Source organism: Chiloscyllium plagiosum, chromosome 15, assembly GCF_004010195.1.
Source record: "Chiloscyllium plagiosum isolate BGI_BamShark_2017 chromosome 15, ASM401019v2, whole genome shotgun sequence".
Classification (NCBI taxonomy): Eukaryota; Metazoa; Chordata; class Chondrichthyes; order Orectolobiformes; family Hemiscylliidae; genus Chiloscyllium; species Chiloscyllium plagiosum.
In genome coordinates, this window is record NC_057724.1 from 34,094,082 (window position 1) to 34,118,297 (window position 24,216).

A 24,216-nucleotide genomic window follows, 5' to 3' on the forward strand; every position below is an offset into this window, starting at 1 on the left:
TGTGCACATTGGAGATAGGGATATCTTAGTCTTTTTGGAAACTTGCGGTCGGTAATGGTTTTCCCTTACCTAAGAGTGACTGTTGTCTGGTTCTGGTAGGTTTCTCGAAACTCTTATTTATGTTATTGTACATAATACTGATCTCTGTAAGTCCATCTCTCACTCGTGCAGATTATTCCAGCTTTCCTTCATAATCTCTTGCAGGTGACAGCTCATAACACTGTTGTATAATGCTAAACACCACTATCTCAATAACATATCCATTCTCATTATACTACAGGAACTGTGTTTGCCCATCATCACCAGTTACCATGATGGTGGCCCTTAATATCAGGATTCCAGTAATTGTGTTTATGCTGCAGGGTCAACCATTACAATGACTAAAGACCAACTCCCGTGTGTTCCAACTGACAGCTCTTTGGAGGATGACAATCTGGCTCACTCTAAAAGTGCAGCATGACACTTACCATCTGCATCCAACACCAGTCCAGATACACTCATTTAGGTTGAGAGTCTATACTCTCCCAGCCCATGGTCACAAACTGGTGAATACTATATACTCATGCAGATATAGCTAAGGGAGGCACTGACAATTGCTCATAGTTTCATTACCCAGAGAATTATAACGTGATGCATTTTTGTAGGAAGAACATTGAAAGACAATATAAAATAGAGGTACAGTTCTATGAAGGGGCATGCAGGAGCAGAGAGACTTGGACGTATTTGAGCACAGATCATTGAAAGTGGAAGGATGCGTAGAGAGAGCACTAAGTAAAGCATACAGTAGCCTCAGCTTTATTAATGGGACATAAAATAAAAGAGTAAGGACATGATGCTGAACTTGTATAAGACCTCAGCTGGAGTTGTGCATGCCACATTATACAAAGAAAGTGACACATTGGGGAGAGTGCAAAAGTGATTTACAAGAATGGTTCCAGGGATGAACTTCAGTTATGAGGATAGACTGAAGAAGGTGAAACTATTTTCCTTGGAGAGATGAAGACAAATGGAGATCTGGCAGAGGTTTCCAAAATTCTGAGTGAGCTGGATAGACTAGATAGGGAAAAACTTCCTGCTCAATAAAAGTAACAAAAGCAAGGGGCATACATTCAAAATGATTTACAAAAGGAGCAAAGGTGAAGTGAGGAAAAGTGAATAGTCAGGGCATGAAATACATTGCCTGGAAGTGTGGTGGTGGCAGGTTTAACTGAGGCATTCAAAAGGGCATTCGATGATTATTTGGATAAAAATAACGTGCAAGGTTATGGATTGGCAATAGGTAATGATGCCCATTTAATGAACTGATGGACTGAATGGTTTTCTTCTGTGCTGCAATAGTTCTGGTATTCTGTGACAAGAAAGGCCATTGGCAGAGTACTGTCGGCGGTTATGTCCCTGCTGCACCCACAGCAAATAAAAGGCCTTTGCTAAGGGTCACACATGGTTTTGGGGGGAGTTACAAATGCAAATGGATCAATAATTTGATGTTTTCTTTGAAAGATGACAACTAAGAGACATTGTACTGCACTGAGGTGTTAGCCTGGATTTTGGGCTCATGATTCAATAATGAGACTTGAATGATAATCTACTGACTCAGGCAAGAATGTTGCAATCTGTCAAGGTTGACATCTCAATCTAGCATTTTAGCATGCTTTCAAAAGACTCCACAACAGTTAATGCAAGTAAATTTAAGGGCTAAATTACATTACTTGTTTTTAAGTAAGGAAATGCAACAACAGATAATCAAACTATTTCCTTAGTGGTGACTGAGGAAGAAATGCTGCTCAACCACAGGGGAACTTCCTGTTCTTCTTCAAACAGTGTTAAAGAATCTTAGCATTCACCTCAGCCATTGGAATTGGTAAGGAGAAAGTGAGGTCTGCAGATGCTGGAGATCAGAGCTGAAAATGTGTTGCTGGAAAAGCGCAGCAGGTCAGGCAGCATCCAGGGAACAGGAGAATCGACGTTTCGGGCATAAGCCCTTCTTCAGCCCTGAAGGAGGGCTTATGCCCGAAACGTCGATTCTCCTGTTCCCTGGATGCTGCCTGACCTGCTGCGCTTTTCCAGCAACACATTTTCAGCATTGGAATTGGTAGTCAGGAACTAAGTTAAAGGGTAACGCTGCTGAAAATACAACACTGTCTTAATAGTGGACTGGAGTAAGACATTCGAACCCACAAATATCCGATCCAGGAAAGCTAATTTGGTCAGCAATGAGCTGAGTTAATTGGATAATCTAAGGTCCCATTATATTAATTTTTGTTGATGGTAAAACGTTAAAAAGATCTCATCTGCTTTTCAGGGAAGTGACCACAAATTTATAACCATACAAATCTTTCTTTATTATTTGTACTCTATTGGATTTTATCTATGAGCTTCTTATCACCAACTTCAAGTTGCCATAAGGAAGCAAAAACCATCTGAGCTGCATTAATTGATCTCTGGGAGAGAGTGTGTTAAGAGCAACATTTTCCCTTTCTTGCCCTGGGCTTGGGAGAGTAAAAAAAACTTCCAGGGTTTCCATGCTTGATTGTCATTTAGGGGCTCCTGCTGCAATGTAAGAATACGCAAACATTAAGAGATTTATTTCCTCTTTTTTTCTAATTTTAGGTTGGAATTATTTGGGATCAGATATCAGCACGGATCCTGAATCAAATCTGGGACTTTTCTGAGTCATCTTCATATAAGACAAAGCTTTTACAGACTGAAATAATTTATACACAGACATCTAAATGTAAAAATCACACAATCTTTCAGCTCATATCTGGTTGACTCTAGCAATTATATTTTTATTAATCATCCTGAAATTAAAATTAATCTCAGAACTGGAATTGCAAATATGGTGATAACTTAAATTTTAATTAATAGATAAAGAAAATATATGTAATAATTTTCTTAAGAATTAGCAATCTAAAGTAGAAGATGGAGTTCTAGATTTCTGCATTATATTGAATTACATATAGTTAAAATGTTGTTGACTGCCATTAATTTATTTTGTTTTCACAATTATACTTTACCCTGCACAAAGTATGAAAATAGAGAGTTACAGAGTGGTTTCTAATGATGATTTGGTTTGTCTTTCATGTTGCTATGGAGATATGATTCCTCCTACTTATATTCCCACATTTTCTCCTCATTCTTGAGAAGGTGCCGACTCCCTGCTGACGTACAGTTCTACAAGCACCAATTGCAGGTTCAGGTGTCTGCATCTATACAGTGAGGGGCACAGGGCATTTCAATTCATAAGGAGCATCACAATACACATCCTGGTCTCACTCATCATTCACACATGGGCACTTCCAGCAGGCATTATTTGAATACGTGCCAGTTGAGGCATGCACTTTGCAAAAAGCATGTCCTGGTCAAATACGAATTGTGAGATGCTCAATTCAAACACTGAGATTATCATTCTGATTTGAAAACTGATCCGAATATGTCATGGGGAAATTTTAAAAAATCAAATTTAAACCAGTCCATTTTAATTTACCAGTATGCTACTTACATAATTGTTTTGACACTTCTTTTCAAGTTACTCCCAACAATCACATCTACTGACAGACTTCTGACTGCCATGATTTCACCCTAATATTATAATAGCTCCAAATACTCTCTCTAGACACAGCCCATACAGTATTTGGAAGGATAAAATGTGAATTATGCCGTATTTTCTCAATTTAAGCAAACACAGAACAAAATATTCATATATCCATCATTATGTATAACTCTGGTGACAAATATAAGTAGGGGAAAGTGAGGACTGCAGATGCTGGAGATCAGAGTCAAGATTAGAGTGGTGCTGGAAAAGCACAGTAGGTCAGGCAGCATCCAAGGAGCAGGAAAATCGATAATTCGGAACAAAGCCCTTCATAAGGAATGAGGCAGGGAGCCTCCGGGATGGAGAGATAAATGAGAGGGGGGTGGGACTGGGGAGAAGGTAACTAAGAATACAATAGGTGGATGGAGGTAGGGATGAAGGTGAAAGGTCAGAGAGGATGGTGGAGCAGATAGGTGGTAAGGAAGATTGGCAGGTAGGACAGGTCATGAGGATGGTACTGAGCTGGCAGGTTGGAACTGGGGTAAGGTGGGGGGAGAGGAAATGAGGAAACTGGTGAAGTCCACATTGATACCCTGGGATTGAAGTGTTCTGGGGCAGAAGATGAGGCGTTCTTCCTCCAGGCATCAGGTGGTGAGGGAGTGAGGGTGGAGAAGGCCCAGGACCTGCATGTCCTCAGCAGAGTGGGAGGGGGAGTTGAAATGTTGAGCCACGGGGTGGTGGGGTTGATTGGTGTGGGTGTCCCGGAGATGTTCCCTAAAGCGCTCCGCAAGAAGGTGTCCAGTCTACCCAATATAAAGGAGACCGCATCGGGAGCAATGGATACAATAAATGATACTGGTGGATATGCAGGTGAAACTTTGATGGATGTGGAAGGTCCTTTGGGGCCTTGGATGCCGGTGAGGGGGGGAGGTATGGGCACAGGTTTTGCAGTTCCTGCAGTGGCAGGGGAAGATGCCAGGAGGGGAGGGTGGGTTGTTGGGGGGTATGAACCTGACCAGGTAGTCACGGAGGGAACGGTCTGTGCAGAAAGCGGAAAGGGGTGGGGAGGGAAATATATTCCTGGTGGTGGGGTCCGTTTGGAGGTGGTGGAAATGTCGGCAGATGATGCTGTTTATGCGGAGGTTGGTGGGGTGCATGGTGAGAACCAGGGTGGTTCTATCCTTGTTGTAGTTTTCCTGCTCCTCGGATGCTGCCTGACCTGCTGTGCTTTCCCAACACCAATCTAATCTTGACAAATATAAGTGACGGGGTAACAATATGAAAATGCCTACATTTTTCATGTCATTATTCTGCAATCTTATTGATAACTTTGTTCTTTGATCTTCACATTACCAATAGATACTCTGTGTACGTGATCTTGGAGATTGCACTAAAGATATGAAATACAATTGATATTTCCCACATATAAAATTCCACATTGGTATAGCACATCACTTACTTAATGAATATAAAATGTTGACAGATTTTAATGGGCACATGTGCAATAAACATTCAATGTAGATTAACAACATAATATCTATTTTGTATTATATGTCTATTTTTGGATGTGCAAATGATTGTTAGGAACCATTATGTGTCAAATTGCAATGTTATATTAAATGATATTAACAGTTTTTATGATGACACATGCATTACAAGCCATACAGAAGATCTCTGGGTCATTCCTGAGTTTGTGCTGAAATCGCTGCTCTCACCTGAGACATTGACTGGTCTGACATACCTGTGCTCGAGAAAATACAAGTAATTTATCCAGGGTGCTACTCCTGATCATAATCCAATACCCACACAAGGAAAAGGTACATACTCAGGACTGGACTGGGCTCAGTCAAATAACATGACAATACTTACTGTGAAGATTTTGCGCATAAATCTTTACACATGGTGATGGAGCATATCTGACCTCATGGAATTGTAACTCAGCAATTGTCAGTACTTAATCCAGGATTGTAGAGATGGAAGGAATAATGTTACCTTTTGATGTGCTGTGAGTGAATTAGAAGTGCAGAATGTTTGAGAAACCACACAGATGTCTAGAATGTATCATCAGCTATTTGGTGCCTGAAACAACAAAAGTCTAAGATTTTTAAAAATTCTTTTATGTGATGTGGGCAAGCCAAATATTTGTTGCCCATCCTTAACTGCCTTTGAGAAGATAATGAATGGTATGAAACTACAAAATATATTTCATACATAGATAAAATTGTTCGTATTTTGTACTGGTATTAAATGGACATTGTAGAACTTACAGTAACAGGTACACCGCATCTGAAAATTGAATAATGGCCCCAATACCAGGCTAAAGGAAAGCAGATACAAATCAGATGGGTCCAAAACTGCAATTTCAATAAAAGATCAAGATGCATGCACAATGAGTTAAACGCGAAGGAGTATTTAAAAAGTAAAGGGATGTCAGAGATACTATTGCAGCATATTAATTATTCTGTGTTGGGTTTTAAGAATCATTTTTTAAACTGCTTATTGAACTAATAATCCCTCATAGCAACGGCAACCAATCTGACCGAGGCACAGTAGCAGATCTTTTTGAAATTACTGCTTAAGAGTGTTGAATACCAGCTTGAACAGCAAACGATCAATAAAAGTGTAAATTGACTAAAGCCCAGTTACAATGTGAGTTATTGGAAAATAATTGTAATTGGCAGAATGTGAGAGCTGTATCGTTGAAAATGGACTTCTAAGGAAGTCAACAAATTTGGTCTGATAAGACTAAGGCCAAAACTGAGATGAAGGAATTTTCAATTAGAAGGACTGACTGAAAGAGCAACAACTAGTGTAGTTTCACAGCAACTAATAGAGGGGAGAGTGAAAATTACATCATATAACAGCATTGGAATGGCTAGGTGTTCACTAATCTACAAAGTAAAAAATGTCAGCAGAAATACAAGGTTATTTCACTGCTTACAAAATTACCTTTAGAATGTGTCTGACATGAAAAATCTATTATGCTAACTGCACCTTAAAAGTGAATAGAGGATAAGCTATTCTAAAGGTGGAACTTAACATGCATCTACACTAGCACTTTAACAGATTTAAAACTTTTTCATTGTATCTATTCGTTTCAGTTTTCCTCCACAGTTCTGAAAGCATTTGATTGATAATACAATATTTGGTATGTTGAATTATCTAGTGTGAAGGCTGAAGGCCTACTATGATATTGAAGCATCTTCCATTCCACAATACAACCATAGAGGTTTACTGGCCTTCAAACATCCTGTGTGGAAACCATGGACACGCTGATTACCAATTGTCATGACTGCATTATAATTGCAGATCACCAACAGATACATTGAACTGGCAATTACAACTCAAATTTTAAAAAAATAACCAAAAGACTAAGAATTAAAATTCCAAGAGGTGTAAGTCAGTGACTGTCTGGAAGGTCTGTATGAATTATCTTCAGCCTTGAGACCGAACATGGAATGTCACACTAGACCGATATCAAGAAAGCTTCAAAGTAAAAGTCTTCAAAAAGAGAAATGCACTGCAAACTGAACTGCAATCTGCTGTGTGTTATCTCAGATTGTGAACGTAATGAGAGAAAAGAGAGCAGTCTGGGTAGAGATATGTTTGTGTTTTCCCCTTTCAAGAATACAGAAGAACAGAGGTTAAAAGCCTGTTCCAGCTCTGGGGTTATGTGTCCTAGTGGATGGAGATATGTGCTATGATAATCACAGCTGAGAAAACTTCTTAGTCATCCCAGCATTGCAGGTAAAAGGAAAGGAAGTTGTTCTCTTTCTTTGTAAGAAGCCAGAGAGCCCGTGGAACCTCAGCCAGAAAGGAACATGACAAAGGCTTTGAAGTCAAGCATCTTGAAAACAAGGCTCACCTACCAACATTGATGTGACTGGTATTACCCAAAATAATGGCTGCAATAACTTGACATCTAATCTTCACAGAATACAATTTGAGGTAGTCTTTCTGGTACCAAAATATGTTGAAAAATCTTGCTCAACAACTGGTCATTAACACAAGCTTAAATATGTTTTAATGAAGTTCAAGCATTAAAGCAAGGTTGGACCCTGAAAGGAAAATCAAAAATATATTTACTTTTCATTTCTGAGTAGCATTGATCTTTTACTAACATTATTTGGTCTACTTTTTTTTGAAAGGATGGATTATGGTCAGATACCAGTGTCCTTTACATTCCCCTCAGAAGCTTCTTCTGTGCAATATCCTATCCCTGGCTTCTACTCTTAAAGCAATGTACCATTTAGCATGTATTCGGACTACCATCAAATAACATGGTATATTCATCTCATGCTGCAGGTACATGTAATGTACTGGTTAAAAGTGACCATAAACTTGTCTGATGTTGGGAAAAACAAAACTAGACTATTAATGTCTTTTGCAACAACAACCCGCATTTATTCTTAATGAGTGAAATGTCTCAAGACACTTCCTGAGAGCATTTTCAAACAATATTTGACACCAAGCCACATAAGACAGTTAATAAGTATTTAAGAAGTATCTTAAAGAAGGAGAGAAAATTGGACAGGTTGAGGTATTGAATTCAAGAACTTAGGATCTTGGTACCTAAAGGCACAGTTGCAATGGTATTTTTTAATTCATTCATAGGAATCACTGATTAGGAGAAAGTGAGGACTGCAGATGCTGGAGATCAGAGCTGAAAAATGTGTTGCTGGAAAAGCGCAGCAGGTCAGGCAGCATCCAAGGAGCAGGAGAATCGACGTTTCAGGCATAAGTCCTTCTTCAGGAAGAAGGGCTTATGCCCGAAACATCGATTCTCCTGCTCCTTGGATGCTGCCTGACCTGAATCACTGATTAGGCCAGCATTTAATGTCCATTGTAAAACTCTTGAGAAAGTGGAGATGCCCTGCCTTCTTGAACTCTTGCCATCCTTGGGTTGTAGGGACATCAACTGTGCTGTAGGAAGGGAGTTCCAGGATTTTGACCCAGCAAAAATGAAATAAAATTTCAAATCAGAACGCTGTATATCTTGGAGGGGAACTTGCAGGTGGTAGTGTTCCCATGTAACTGTAGCCCTTATCTTTCGAGATGGAAGAGGTCACTAGTATGGAAGTTGCATTTGAGGGCACCTGGGTGAGCTGCTGCAGTGCAATTGATATACACTGATGCGAGAGGTGGAAAGGTTAACATCAAGATACTCAAGAAACCAGAATTGAAGAAACACTGATTTTAAAGAGGATTGTGGAGGATTGAGGCCTTGGAATAAACTGCAAGCAAAGATGAAAATTTTATAAGTGAATCACTGTTTAACTGGAGGCACATATCGGTCAATGTGCACAGTAGATAATGAGTGAACAGGACTTTGATTCAGAGCTTTGCAAGAACTTAAGTTTATGGTGGGTGAAACTTGGGAGGCCAGCTCGAAGCACAGAAAAATAATCAAGTCCAATGGTAACAAGTAGATGGATGAAGAATTTCAACAGCAGATTAACTGAGGCATGGACAGAATCCGGCAGTGTTATGAGGTAGAAATGGGTGCTCAGTTGAATATGTGGTTGGAAGCTCAATTCAGAGTCAGGTGCAACAGCAAGATTGCACACAGAGTCATTCACTCTCAATCTGCCAGCAAAAGAAAGGAGATGGCTAGGAAATACAGGGACTAAAGCCCATTGACTTTAGTGTCCCTGATATTTAACTGGAAGAAATTTCTGCTAATTCAATACTGGATGTCAGCCGAGAAATATGACAATTCAAAGACATTGGTCAGGTTGAGTGGGTGGTGATGAGGTAGTGTATGATTTTATCAACATACTGGTGAAATTTAATTTTTGGATGGTATTTTTAAAGGACTGTGTGTTGATAAAACACAAGATGCCTTTCAGCACATCATTCCTCAGTTGGCTCTTTGAAAGGACACTGTGCTTAATCTTACATGCCAACTTTTGCCCACAACCTTGTAAGTTGCTCAAGCACCCCTCCAATTCCCTTTTAAAAATAATTCATGGAATCAGCTTCCACTAGCTTTCAAAAGAAATAGGTGGGAAACAAAGATAGATCCTTGGGGCTCACCAGCGTTAACATTGCAGGAGTCAGATGAGAAGCCATTGCTGGTGATTCTCTGGCTATGACGGGAAAGATATGAACGGAACCAGGTAAATACAGACCTGCCCAGTTCGATGATGGAGGAGTTGCATTGGAGGAGAATAGTGTGGTCAACCATGTCAAAGGTTGATGAGAAGCATTAGGATGGATTGTTTGCCATGGTCACAATTGCACAGGATGTCAGTGTTCCTTTGACAAAAGTTTCACTAATTTGGCAGGAAACGCGAAATCCCATGACTGATGGACAAGGGTTTGTATGTGTTTTTTTGTTAAAAACTCAGTCCTGGGATCCAAACATCACTTACAATGTTGCCAGACCCTTTCAGAAGATCATGGATTTCTGCAGTTCACATGGTGTGTGTACACCCACTGTTATGTTGGGGGGGGGGGGGTGAAGAGAGCAGGGGAATGTTCGAGAAATCTGATCCGTGAAGGTTCCAAATGAAGAAACTTTGTGCAACAGACTATGACCAGAGAGCATTATCTCAAAGTAAGGACCCATTTAAGGACAGACGTGAGGATGAATTCCTTCTCTCAAAGTGTAAAGAATTTGTGGAATTCTTTATCAAAAAGGACTGTCAAGACTGTGCCATTAAGTATATTCATGGCTGACATAGATTTTTGATCAGTATGGAACCAAGGGTTATGAGGAATTAGAAATTCTGCAGACAGTAACTGACCTCATGACTCCTCAAAGCCTGTCCATCATCTACAAGACACAGGTGTGATAGAATATTCTCCACTGGGATGAGCGCAGCTCCAACAATAATCAAGCTTTATAATATTTAGGACAAAGCACCCTGCTTGATTGGCACCCCATTCACCAACTTAAAACATTTGCATCCTTCACTATCATTGCACATTAAGTAGTAGACAACAGCTTGAATCAAAGTACTAGAATTCCCTTCTGAACTGCACCATGGGAGTGCCTGTAGCAGCTGTATTGCAACAGGTCAAACAAGTGACTAACCACCACTTTCACAACAGCATTTGAGATGGGCAATAAATCCTGACCAGAATCGAGAGTGCGGTGCTGGAAAAGCAGAGCAGGTCGGGCAGCATCCGAGGAGCAGTCCTCACTTTTTCCTAATAAATGCTGACCAGCCAGCAACGCTCACGTTCCATGTCAGAATGGAGAAAATTCCCCAGAAAGGATCTTTGAGGTGATGACACTGAATCTGAAGTGGTGGGGGTGGGGTGCAACATCTAAAGGAAAACCATTAATAATATTATTTAATTATTGAGGCTGTACAGTGGTCAGCAGTGTAGTGCTTTACCTCCTTTAGCCTCTTTGTAACTTCAGGCCCACACCAAACCATTGACTCTTGAAAACGTTTTGAATTGACCAAGCAAGCTACTTAGCTTTATCCAGGATAATGTGGATGAGCAATGATGCGGAGTACTTTTAACACTTTACACGGTTCGCCTGATAAACCTATATTGAGCATTAACTGCGAATATCGGGCGCAAGTGACTTTTTTTAAATATTTAGGCCTAGACAGCTGATTATGGCACGCTATTCTAACACGGGGCTTGGTAGTTATGTTCCCAGCCGATTCTCGTGTAACAGGTACACTTTACAGGTGGAAGCACCGAGATACCTGCCTGACTGACCCCTTCCCCAATGACCTTAAGAGCAAGTGTAGCACTTGCCCCAAACTACCAGCTTGAGCAGCATCGGAAAACCAGTGTAAAAGGTCTAATCCAATCTGAAAACTTTCTCTAAATTGACCGGGATACGCTTGCACCACAAGGCCACACACCGAAGAATGAATTCAGGGGACTTGCTGCCTGGCCCGGATTGGATTAGGAGGCGGTCTTAAATTTAAATTTAAAACAAACACGGCGTTGAGTGTTCCGAAACACCGTGGATATCTGGGGAGTTTCAAGCAAGGTATATTTCTGCCCGTCTCTACTATCCTCGAACGGAATAGCGAGCGCCCAAAAGGCTATTTAAATAATCCGTCACATCCTCTTCCCACCCAGTGGCGGGGGGGTCATTGCTGCTGGACCTTATAAAAACAGCACTCCGGGAAGCCGAGACCCACAACTCTCAGCAAACATCAGGCTGGACCCTCTCGGAATTGACATTTCAAAGAACAAAGTGGATACTTGTTTGGGGGGGGGGGGTTGCATTATATTGTGTGTTTAAAAAAAAAGGAATTGACACTGCCCCTGTGGTTATCATTTGCTGGCTCTCGTTGCTTCTCTGTTGGAAACATTTGTGATCGTTCTGGGGATTCCCTGAATAGCCCCTCAAGGACGAGACAGGGAGCAGAGACTGAAAGGATGTCGGTCAGCCCGGCTGCAGCCCCTTTGACCTGACAGGCAATTCACTCCCTCCAGCCTGGGGCCCGGCTCCTCCACAACTGCAGATGCCAATCCACCCAAACTATTCATTCACACGACACGGAGCAGCCTGCCGAATCTCTCCGGGAGGGAGATTCCAGCCTCCGTCTTGTAGAAAATAGATAAAACAACCGCGCAATGTGGGAATAAGTTGCTTCCCGGAAGTTGGGCATTTGCCCTTTTAAATGTCTTGCTCGGAGCCTTTAAACTTGTATTTTTCAAACAGCCTCTCTCATTGTCAAATATTTCGCTCGGCTTTGGTATATTTTCTCTCTCTCTCTCTCCCTCGCGGTGTACACGGGTCCACTCCGGAATCAGAGAGAGAGAGAGAGAGAGGAGCAAGCTGCAGCGAGTGAAGCGGGGAGCACATTGGCGAAGCTGGCCCCCAGGGAGCTCAAAGCCAGGGGCTGCTGCTTTTGTTGGTGCTTGGGGGGGAAGAGACAGAGACACTCAGGGGTACACGGTGGCACATCAGCTTCCCGGCCACAAGACACAGCTCAGCCTCTTTATTTCAAAAACAGATTACCTGGGATTCGATCTGGAGCTGCTGCTGCTGCTCCCCGTTCAAAGGTCCGGATCCAGATCCGATCCGAAGCTCCCGGGCTTCTGAAAGTGCGGGTCCCGACGGTGCGGAAGCACCGAGCTGGGGCTGTGCTGGTCGATATTTTGTTTTAAACGCATACAATAACATGTGAAGCCAGGAACGAGTTTACTTTCGCTCCATATCGCTGTCTGCTGCGCACATTTCCACCACTCCTCACTGCAGTCGCGTCCCCAGGGTCCTAGCGCCGCTGCTGTCTTTTGCACGGTCACATCTCGAAAACCCACTGAACCCTGCGCAAACCATCTTCCCATACTCCAGGCCAAAAATGCCACGGATGGCTATTCAGGAGTGACTTCCTCCTGTTATATTCGCCATCGCATTTACACGGTGCATTTTTTTAAATTAAAAAATCTTTTTGTTCTCACCATTGCATTCCCCACCGACCCATACCCGGAATTTCTGGTACTCATAATCAGCAGATTAAAACATCGCCGGCTGTATGCTCGACGCTCCAAAAAAAGTTACATTCTCGCAAATGTGAGGGACAGCCAAAGGACACACCATCTGACCGTAATCAGAGCACGCTGTCATTTTCAAATCAGCACATTGCCACCGTATTTCTCAGGTTAGTCCTCATCGAGTCTACCCCGTCCTGCAATTACAGTTCACATCTAGTTCAATATTGTCTATTTAGCTTACAGGGGACATACATTTGTATCAGCTAAATATGACTGATTGCCAATTATACCAGGATCAAGTGCGACCTGATAAGAAACTTAGATGTTAATATTCGCTCTCACTACTAAATTGGCACTTGAAAATACTAATCTACCTTTGTAAACAGGAAAGAGAACTCAACTCTTAATATTTCTCACTTGTGTGGCCGTGTGTTCTTAGAATGTAGTAAGGAGCCTGAATCTTTGTGCTCTATTCTTACCACAATCTCCCATTTCCTCTCCTTCCAACCCCATCTGCCCTCAATTCACCTCTCCCCTTTAACCTCATTGCCTTTTGCTGTCCATCAGGAGGGCCGATCAAGATTTGGGATAAGGAAGTTATTGTAAATCTAAACGTGTGTCTGTCAAAAATGTGCAGACCTACAGTTTAAAAATGTATATGATATTCATACAAATTTGCAGAAGAGTCAATGCAAAGCTAGAATGTGAAATCCAACCTTCACTTAGAACCTGGAACCCATTTTCAAGCTTTGGAAATTTTTGTCTCATGATTTGATTCTTAATTATAGCTCCTGCCTCGCAAGATAATCTTGGGTGTCTCCTGTGCTTTGGAACATGGAAAAGCAATGCTGTAGCTGTTATGTCAAAATATTCCCTTATTTAATTCAGTGGTCAAGTATTATGCTTATGTTTAAGTTTATAAAATATGGTGACTGAATATTGGGATTTACAAACACACCAATGAGCTGCCAGAAGAAGTGGTGGAAGCTGGTATAATTGCAATATTTAAAAGACATCTGGATAGGTATATGAATAGGAAGGATTTGTAGGGATGTGGGCCAATTGCTGGCAAATGGGACTAGATTAGGTTGGGATATCTGGTTGACATGGACGAGTTGGACCGAAGGGTCTATTTCCGTGCTGTACATCTTTTTGACTCTATAGATGAGTGGAAGCAACACACAAACTAAGTATTTATACATAGGTGCTTACCACTGCAAGTCTGTTAGTGACATCTCACTAACCACATTTTTGAACAGTTCATCATTTGTGGGAGATGATTTCCTTACTTTCTTCTCTCCAAAAATCACACCCTCTAGTTAAAATAAATTTCAAACAACACCTGTCATCTTACAGCATTTCTACTGAAATGATATTGTTTAGGATGAGCTTAAAGTGTAAGTGTGACAGTCACCTTTACCAAAAGAGAATCAAATCCAATCCAATTCTCATCTAATGTCCTTTTCTCAAAGATACCAATGAACAGCAATGAGGAGCAGAATCCTGTCTAATTTTTCTGCTTCTCATCCTAGGGTGCTGAAGCCAAATGTAGATCACAACTTACTGATATTAGCCAACTGGACAGAAATCAAATCTCAGATGTCCTCATTTGAATGTCGCACTTATATTCTGTTTTACTAAAGAAGCTGTCACAAGAAAGATTTAAACACAAAGTCACTGATAAATTGTAAGTAAGTCTCATGATCTTCAAATTACCATTTATTTTGTGCCATTGAGCATTTAGACATTTATGTTGACAATTCCCTTTTAAATGTAAATGTTGATTTATTCATATAACCAATGCCACCACACGGTTGGAGAAACATTCAGAAAAACTTTATTGTTGTGTGAATGTTCTGCAATAGAGTCTTTGGATCATATGAGGTAGTCCTCATTTCCAGTGTTTTTAAGAGTGAAGACCTTCATTCAATTCACAGTTAAAAGAGTTCCATATTTATACTCCAGTGTCTGTCAATTAATTTCTGTAACTTTGAATCTTAAATGTCAGATCTTTAGCATAGCATAGCATTGTCATTTTGGTATTACACATTGAACCATTTGTAAAAAAAAAATAGCAATTGAGAAGTGCCTTTTGTCAAAAATTAACAAAAGGGCCCTGTGGAATTCTCTGAAAATGCAGTTAATAAAGTTGTTTTTAATGGAACTAGGGTAATTGATTTTAATCAAGGTTTCACTGTAGGTAAATATGCAAACTGGGAGTCTGAGTATAAACATCTATTCCTATGTTTCATAGGTAGTTATCATTACACATTTTCTAGGCCAAAGCACATTTAGCTGTTTCATCAATGACCTTCCAGCCATCATGAAGTCAGAGTTGGGATGTTTGTTGACGATTGCACAATGTTCAGTACCATTTGCAAATACTCAAACACTGAAGCAGTCCATTCTAATGTGCAGCAAGACCTGGACAACTTAGATTGAGAAGTGGTATACAGTTTTCACACCAAGTGCCAGGCAAGGACATTTCCAAAGAGAGAGAATCTAACAATCATGCACTTATATGCAATGTCATTACCTTTTGCTGATTTCCCCCATTATCAACACATAGTAGGTTACCATTGACTGGAAACTGAATTGGGCCTGCCATGTAAAGTACTGTGGCTACAACAGCATTTCACAGGCTGAGGATTCTGAAATGAATAACACACCTCATGTCTGAGCAATGCCTGTCCAACATCTGCAAGATACAAGTCAGGAATATAATGCAATAGTCTCCATGGCTGTGACTTCAACAAAACAAAAAGCTCGACACCATCCAGGACGTTCCAGCACACTTATTCGGTTCTACATACACCACCTGAAACATTCAATCCTTCAATCATAGGTGTACACTGGCAACAAAGAGTATATACAATATTCATAGGGGAGGGCCGTGGCTGCGAGGGTGACCAGGGTCAGGGGCATGCTGGGTGGCGGGAGTCTGGGCTGGACACTGTCACAGGATATAGCAAGCAGGGCAGCGGAAGATGTCAAGTTTGTGGCCATTGCCATTCGACGCCTTAAAACGGTGGTGCTCGGACCCAACATAGTGCACCAGCTGAAGAATGGAGCTCAGGTGTGCGGTGGAATCCTGTCTGCGCTCAGCCCTGCCCGGATGGAATTTCACATTGGCCCCAAGGTCCTGTACTTCCTGCGGGAGCCTGTACCCAACGGAGGCGGCACAGTGGCTCAGTGGTTAGCACTGCTGCCTCACAGTGGCAGGGACCCGGGTTAAATTCCTGCCTCGGGCAACTGTCTGTGGAGTTTGCACATTCTCCCAGTGCCTGCATGGGTTTCTTCCAGGTGCTCCGGTTTCCTACCACAGTCCAAAGATGTGCAGGTTAGGTGAATTGGCCATGCTAAATTGCCCATAGTGTAGTGGATTAGTTAGGGGAATGGGTCTGGGTGGGTTGCTCTTCGGAGGGTCGGTGTGGACTGGTTGGGCTGAAGGACCTGTTTCCACACTGTAGGGAATCTAATCTAAAAATCTAAACCTGAGCCGCCTCCGGAGTTTTAGTTTTGTCCCCTTTGGGGATGTATTATGGCGGGCCCTGTACAGAATGCTGCTGCACACCATCCACTTCTTTTCCCTCATCTACCACCCGGACACACCTTGGTGTGCCCTTGGCGGTGGGGATCCCCAGTGGAGGGCTCTCTACATGGGAGTCCTCCTCCTTTATCTCGAGGATCTGGGGTGAAGGGTGCTGCACGCAGTGGTCCCTTGCAAGCGCAGATTGTGGTGGTTCACGGACTCCCAGCCCAACTGCTCGTTTTGTGGAGCTGTGGACCATGTATATATTGGGTGTGGGCACTTGCACCCCTTTTTTGATTTCCTTAAAGACCTTCTCTTTTTTTGATTGCACTTCAGTCCCATGCTCCTGATCTTTGGGCACCAGGTGCGGAGGAGGGAGAGTAGGTCAGAGGACCTCCTCATGGATCTCCTCCTGGACCTGGCCAAATTGGCCATAAATAGGTCCAGGCAGCGGGCTGTGAAAGGGGTCATTATGGCCGACTGCCTGACCCCCTTCCATGGGTATGTCAGAGCCCGGGTATCTTTGGAGAAGGAGCACGCGCTATCCACCAACACCCTTGAGATTTTCAGGGAAAGATGGGCATCATAGGGAGTGGAGTGCATTATTTCCTCCTCCAACTCTATTTTGATTTAATCCCTGCCCTCCCCTTTAACGTTTTGATCACACAGCATTGGCTTTTGATGAAAAGGCCACTACCTGTCACTGGCCACTTTGGTGTTGTCTTTCTGGTGGTGAAAATTGAATAAAGATCAGTACACCTGTTGTCTTTCACTGTGTCTCACACCTGCACACACACACACAACATGGGTGCTGAGGAAAAATAAGCAATACCGCAGTTAGGTGGTAGTGTGGGGTTTTTTTTTTAAAACAAAATACAACATTCAATGCAGCAACTCACCCAAGCGTCTCTGACAGCACCGTCCCAGCCAATGATCTCATTCACCGAGATGGACAATGGCTGCATGTGAATGGGAGTACGGTCACTTGAAAGTTCTTCTACAAGACACATAAAATCCTGACTAGGAACTATATCATCATTCCTTCACTGTCACTGTCTAACACAGCTGCCACCATTGTCAGTGTCACTGCACCACATGGGCTACAGCAATTCAAGAAGGGGGATCATCGCCATGTTCTCAATGGCAATTTGGAATGAGCAGTGAATATTGGGCCTAGCTAGTGATGCTCGCATTTCATGAAGTAATAAAATAAAATTAGGTGCATGAAACACTTGAGATTTTTGTTATTTCTTTAAGATGTGAGAAATGGGATGAAGGAAAAATGTATAGCCTTTTCCTAGTAGTTCTAAGAGCACATCATATAATTTGGGCTTAGAGTCATGTGTAGTGGTTAAGGATGACAAGTTCTTTTTCATCCTTAATTAACTAGGATTTTAAGACAAACAAGCAACTTTGATGCTTGTTTTTGTCAAGTTGACAAATGAGACTGAAGAATGGAATATCTCCTACTTTAGATCCAGCACTTCGAGTTGGATATAGCATAGTCAAATCTAGGGTAAAACTCCCTTAAGTTCATGATACAAGTTACAACAATCAAGCACCATAGTCACATTTTGTATTATATACAGAATAAATCATGATGTTTCACAACAGTCTATAGAAAAGATAACCACATAAAGCAACTTTACTGAATTCTCACCTGCTGAATAAAATATTTACAATGACAAGAAAGATAGTTATCTTCACTCAGTTAAAATTACTTATAAAAACAAGATGGAAATACATAGATGTTAGTCGTTGAAAGACAAAAGGCAAGTTAATATTTGAATTTGAATTTTGAATCAAAATCTCGAGAATGATCATTAAACCTAATATCTTGCTGGAACTTCCATGAGAAAATGCTGAATTTGTGAATTAGAATAGCCTTTATTGTCACTTGCACTGGACTGAGTGTAGTGAAAAATTTGTAATGTTGCCTCTTACTACTATCTTAGAAACAAGGTGCCCAGGTGCAGATACTTTAAGTCTTTAGCTGTGAATGATTATCTTTGCTCTCAATTTTCTCTCTTCCTCTCTTTAAATTGTGGACTTTTCCTCAAATACATTTTAACAGGGGATCAAATGTGACTAAGGTCGCTCTATTCTAATGTTTAATCAATGTTTAAGCTGGGAATAATGGCAGGCAAATCAATTCGATAGAAATCCTAGCGAAACCTAATCTTAGCATTTACATTCAATCCTTCTCTAGCAACAGTAACACAATAGCTGACAAAAGTACAAATTCTGTATTTTTTTTCGTATGGAGATATGAATAGTAAAGGTTTAGATGGATATGGGCCAAATGCTGGCAGCTCATTCCATACAGGGATCATCCTCTGCATAGAAGAGTTGCTCCTTAGGTCCCTTTTAAATCAATCATTCTCCTCTCACCCTAAACCTATGCCCTCTAGTTTTCCACTCTCCCGTCCCCAGGGAAAAGACATTGTCTATTTACCCTATCCGTGCCCCTCATGATTTTATAACCCCCTATAAGGTGACCCCTCAGCCTCCAGTGCTTGAGGGGAAAAACCCCAGCCAATTCAGCCTCTCCCTATAGCTCAACCCCTTCAAACCTGGCAACATCCTTAGAAATCCTTTCTGAATCTTTCCAAGTTTCACAACATCATTTCTATAGGAGAGAGACCAGAATTGCATGCAGTATTCCAAAAGTGGCCTAATCAATGTCCTGTACAGCTGCCACATAGCCTGCCAACTCCTATATTCAATGCACTAACCAACAAAGGCAAGCATAACAAATGGCTTCTTCACTACCTTGCCTACCTGCAATAACACTTTCAAGGAACTATGAATCTGCACTCCAAGGTCTCTTTGTTCAGCAACATTCCCCAGGATCTTCCCATTAAGTGTTTAAGTCCTGCCCTGATTAGTCTTTCCAAAATGCAAAACCTCACATTTAACTAAATTAAACTCCTGCTGCCATTCCTCGGCCTGTTGGCCTATCTGATCAAGGTCCTGTTGTACTGTAAGGTAAACTTCTTCACTGTCCACTACACTGCCAATTTTGGTGTCACCTGCAAACTTACTAACCACACCTAGTTCACATCCAAGTCATTTATATAAATGACAAAACACATTGGATCCAGCACTGATCCTTGTGGCACATCGCTGGTCACACACCTCCAGTCTGAGAAGTAACCTTCTATCACTATCCTCTTCTACTTTGGAGCCAATTCTGTACCAAATGGCTAATTCTCCCTGTATTCCATGTGATCTAACCTTGCTAACCGGTCGACCAAGAGGAACATTGTGGGACGCTTTACTGAAGTCCATATAGATCACCCCTCAATCATCTTCGTTATTACTTCAAAAAAATTCAATCAAGTTAGAGAGACAAGATTTTCCACACACAACTCCATGTTGACTATCCCTAATCAGTCCTTGCCTTTTCAAATACATGTACATCCTGTCTCTGAGAATTCCCTCCACCAATGTTCCCACCACCGATGTCAGGCTTACTGATCTAGAATTCCCTGGCTTTTCCTTACCACCTTTAAGTACTGGCATCACGTTAGTCAACCTCCAATCTTCAAGCGCCTCACTTGTGGCTAGTGATGATACAAATATCTCAGCAAGGGAACCAGTAATCACTTCCCTAGCTTCCCACAGAATTCTACGATACACCTAATCACGTTCCTGGGCTTTATCCACCTTGATGCACTTGCATCTAAACTTGAACGTTAATTTGCTCTCTCTCAATGAATGCTGTCTGACCCGCTGTGATTTTCAGCGTTTTTGTTTTCTGAATCAATCCAGGCCTAATGGCAGAAGAATGACAGTATTTTCTTGACAATGCAACAAATCTCAGAAGCAATAGTGGTTCCTAACCAGAGCATGAAACAGAATATTGTCCTCTGTCAAATCATCATTCAATTCTACCATTTTAATTTTAGGGATGAGGCGCAAAATGCGTGAAGATGCATGGGATTCCAGTTTGTTTTTATTTGGTGTAATGATGGCCATTTTAAGCCCACCTTAAGTAATCCACAGTCAACAACAAATACTGATTTACAACACAGTATCCAGCTGCAATTTCTCTTCCAGTACACTGATTAGAAAAGAAATATCTGTAAAGAAGTACAATGCATTTCAACTGGTATGTTAAAGCACAGCAACAATTCTGTAGGCATAAAATGTAAATATAATAAAGATACAGTAAGTATTTAATACATCAGCCATAATGGTAAACAAACCTCATAATATGGATTGGCAAGCTTCTCACCTCTGCAGTTCTGATTATTAAAACAAAAGATGATACTCCACTTCTTTAACAAACAAACAGTTGAACAAGAAAGTGGTCAAACTCCTCATTGCTCTCAGAAATGAAAGTTTGAGAAGAATTAATTCCTTCGTTTTCTCCAAAAATTACGAGAAAACCCTGAAAAGTTCTTTAAACTCGTTGAAGATCAGCTCAAGGTTAGGGTAAACTTCAGAATTCAAGACTTGCTTTTATGTCCTAAGAGAAGCAACTGAGTGAAATTCTGTTTGCACAGGGGTGCATGGTATGACTTCATCAAGTGGTAATTGCTTGAAAACCAATCATGTCATTCTGAAAATATACTCTGAGTGAAAGCTAAAGGACACAACTTTAACAGATGATTGGAAGACAAATGAAAGTTTGAAGCCAATGTTGCAGGTCAGCAATATCATCAAGTGTTTGAATACAACAGTAGTAATGACAAAGAAAGTCAATAAAGCACACAAGAATGCAAGAAGTATGCTTTATCCTATTGAACACTGAGTGTCCAGAATTCTACAAAATGTGTCAGCTGAAGGATACTAAGCAAGGATGTGCAGAATCTAATTATCAGGAACTGCATAAGAAACAGCACAAAGCTGAACAACAACACACAAAAAAGGATTCAGACAGTACCCAACGCAAAGAATATCACAATGGTTATAGCCTTGAAACACAAACATACAGATAAATTTCAGGAAATGCCTGTAACAAAGCTGCTTCCAGATCTTAATCAAACTGTACATGTGGCCAATCTGACACATCATTTTGATAAAGTTAGAAGAGCTGGGGAATTCATTATGAACGCAGAAAAATGGACCACATGAACTGAAATTGCTAAGAGTGAGTTGTACGTAGGAAGATGGCACAGTGTTGAAGTCCACATGTGACAAGTGCACTGCCTATAATGGATCTGAGATTCCGTGTATTGGCACTGAGAGTCTCAAATGTCAATATGGTTCTTCTGAATGGACCCCAGAAATTTTCTACATTGTCAAAGTAAGTGGCCCAGCCATTGTTGGTCTACCAATGTGCATGAATCTTCACATCATAATGATTCATAAGGTAGCAAAAAACATCTGCTTTGACATGAAGGATCACAGACAAAATAACTGAATCCATCCACTCTAATCATAATCAAGATTGCTAAATTCAAAATGCTACTTCTGATGAAGACCAGTAACAAGAGCTGAAATGTATCATTATTAGCAAATGCCTATACACATTAAGTGGATTCCTGAATAAGTTTGCCTCTTGGCTATTTAGAGCTGAGTTAGACTTAGCAAGAAACATCAATTCCAAGGGAAAGCAAATACTAATTACACAGAACATCCAAGACAACACCATCACACTCCATCCTCTCTGATAGGATAAACTAAGCAGAGATACAGTGATATATATATTCAGGAGGGATTTTCCCTGGGAATCCTTAACATTGAAACTAGGTTCCATGAAATCTCATGGCATCAGGTCAAACATGGACAAGGAAACCAAGAGACTGTCATAGAAACCTGGCTGATGAATCCTGTACTCCTCTTTGATGAACAACACTTGGAGGAAACACTGAGGGTGGTAAGGCCACAGAACATTCTCTGGGTAAGGAATTTCAACATCCACCACTAAGAGTGGCTGGCAGCAGCACTACTAACCAAGATGGTCAAGTCCTAAAGGACAAAGCTGCTGACTCGGGTCTACAGTTGGTGGTCAGGGAACCAACAAAAAGAGAAAACATACTGGATCTCATCCTCACCAATCTGCCAGCTGCAGATGCATCTGTCCACAACTGTATTGGTAAGAGTGACAACTGCACAATCCTAGTGAAGACAAAGTCCTGTCTTTACATTCTTCATACTTTGCGTCATTTTATGTGGTTGTATTACCATGCTAAATGTGTGACTTTGATAGGTCTGGTATTACAAAACTCATGAGGCACCATGAGCCATCAACAGCAGCAAAATCATACTCCAGCACAATCTGCAGCTTCTTGGCGTGGCACACCCTCCACTCTAGCATTATCATCAAGCCAGAGCATCAACCCTAGTTCAATGCAGAGGGCAGGACGGTATAACAGGAACAGCAAATCTAAAAGTGAAGCATCAAACTGGTGAAGCTACAAGAAAAGAGATATTTCAGATAGCATAAGCAGCAAGTGAGAGTCAGAACTAAGCAACTCCACAATCACCACAACCAAACTAAGCTCTGCAGTCCTGTGAACAATTAAATATATCACTGACAGAGGAGACTCCACAATTATATCCATCCTCAATAGTTGGGGAACCCATCACATCAGTGCAAAAGATAAAGAGGTAATGTTTGCAATAATTTTCAGTCAGAAGTGCCAAGTGGATGATCCATCTCAGTCATTTCCAATGATCCCCAGCATTACAGATGCTAGTCTTCACCCAATTTGATTCACTCCATATGATATCAACAAATGGCTGGAAGCACTGAAAACTGCAAAGCCTGTGGACACTGACATCTTTCCAGCAACATTACTGAAAGCTTGTGCTCTAGAACTTGCCACATCCCCTAGCTAAGCTGTTTCAGTACATCTACAATTCGAGCATTTATCTGATAACGTGGAAAATTGCCCATTATCCTGTACAGAAAATCCAGGCCAAATCTAACCTGAATGACTTACTGCCCCATCAGTCCTCTGTCGATCATCAATAAAGTGAAGAAAAGTGTCATCAACAGTATTATCAAGCAGCACCTGCTCAGCAATAACCTGCTCAGTGACAGCCAGTTTAGGTTCCACCATGACCACTCAGCTCCTGACCTTGGTTCAAATGAGCTGAATTCCAGAGGTGAGAGTGACAGCCCTTGACATCAAGGCTGCATTCCACCAAGTGTGGCATCCAGGAGCCCTCACAAAATAGGGGTCAATGGGAATCAAGAAGAAAACTCTCTGCTGGTTGGAGTCACACCTGGAAGACAGGAAGATGGCTGTGGTTGTTGAAGATCAGTTATCTCAGTTTCAGGACTTCTCTGCAGGAGTTCTTCAGGGTAGTGTCCTAGGCCCAACCATCTTCAGTTGCTTCATCAATGACCTTCCCTCCATCATAAGGTCAGAATGATTATTTTTGCTGATGATTGAACAATGTTCAGCAACATTCATGACTCCTCAGATACTGAAGCAGCCTATGTTCAAATGCAACACGATCTGGACAATATTCAGGTTTGGGCTGAAAAGTGGCAAGTAACATTCATGTCACTCAAGTGCCAGGCAAAGACTATCTCCAGCAAGAGAAAATCTAACCAATGCCCCTTGACATCCAAGGACATTGTGGTGCTGAATCCTTCAGTATCAACATTGAGAGTTACCATTGACCAGAAACTGAACTGCTCTAGCCATATAAATACAGTGACTATAACAGTAGGTCAGAGAATAGGTATCTTGCAGTAAGTAACTCACCTCCTGACTCCCCAAAGCCTGTCCATCCTGTACAAGGCACAAGTCAGGAGGAGTGTAAT